Source organism: Desmodus rotundus, chromosome 1 (assembly GCF_022682495.2).
Source record: "Desmodus rotundus isolate HL8 chromosome 1, HLdesRot8A.1, whole genome shotgun sequence".
NCBI lineage: Eukaryota > Metazoa > Chordata > Mammalia > Chiroptera > Phyllostomidae > Desmodus > Desmodus rotundus.
This window is the reverse complement of record NC_071387.1, coordinates 118,328,065-118,328,836: the sequence shown is the minus strand read 5'-3', so window position 1 is coordinate 118,328,836 and position 772 is coordinate 118,328,065. Positions and strand designations below refer to the sequence as shown.

The window sequence follows — 772 nt, the reverse complement described above, 5'->3', positions numbered from 1 at the left end:
CAGACTAACTACATTTGAGATTCTTGTCAAAGTTTTCAAATTTAATTTTTTTTTCATGATTCCAATTCTATTTGGGAGTCTAGGATAAAATCTGTGAATGGTCACTACATATTTCTAATACTAAAATATAATGATTTTGGGAAAATCTAATAAATTTACTGAACTGTAATTATTATTTGAACCCAAATGTTTATATTCACAGAACAAAATTTTCTAACATTCTATAGATGTAGGAAATTTATTAATTTACATTATTCTGCAAATATATATTATGTATTTAATTTGATTTAATCACATTCCATAGGTTGGATTTGGGGGTGGGGTGTTTTTAAAGTATTGAGAGTTTAGTGTTTATTTTTGTAATCCAAAAACTTTATCCAAAAATGCAGACAATTTTTCTGGCTGGCCAGGAGGAAAAGGCTTCAGTGTCGGTAAGCCCATTGCCTGTCAGGGCCCAGGAAGCATGCTGCAGGGACAGTAGAAGAGATGCCCGTCTTTGTGCAGCTGCTTTGCCAATTCCAGCTGATGATTGTTCATCAACTTTTCGTTTACAACTACTATAAGATAATTTCTTTTTTCCAGGGCCTCCAAACAGCTTCCTGCACTTGAGTGACTAATAATTAGATCTGCTTTCTCAAGGTCTTCTTTCAATGAATCTTTGTACCTGTAAACATCCAGAGTAAATGACTCAGTACTGAGTGGTTCAGGTACTGCTGTTCCTCTACCTATTTGTAGGACGAGTTGGTTGTAACCAAGGCTCCTGCTGATCTCA

General features: G+C 34.8%; 1 pseudogene; it reads right to left on the bottom strand.

Annotated features, from left to right (window-relative positions):
- Window positions 1–351: 351 nt before the first annotated feature.
- Window positions 352–537, bottom strand: LOC112314765 (UDP-N-acetylglucosamine transferase subunit ALG13-like; annotated as a pseudogene).
- Window positions 538–772: the final 235 nt, after the last annotated feature.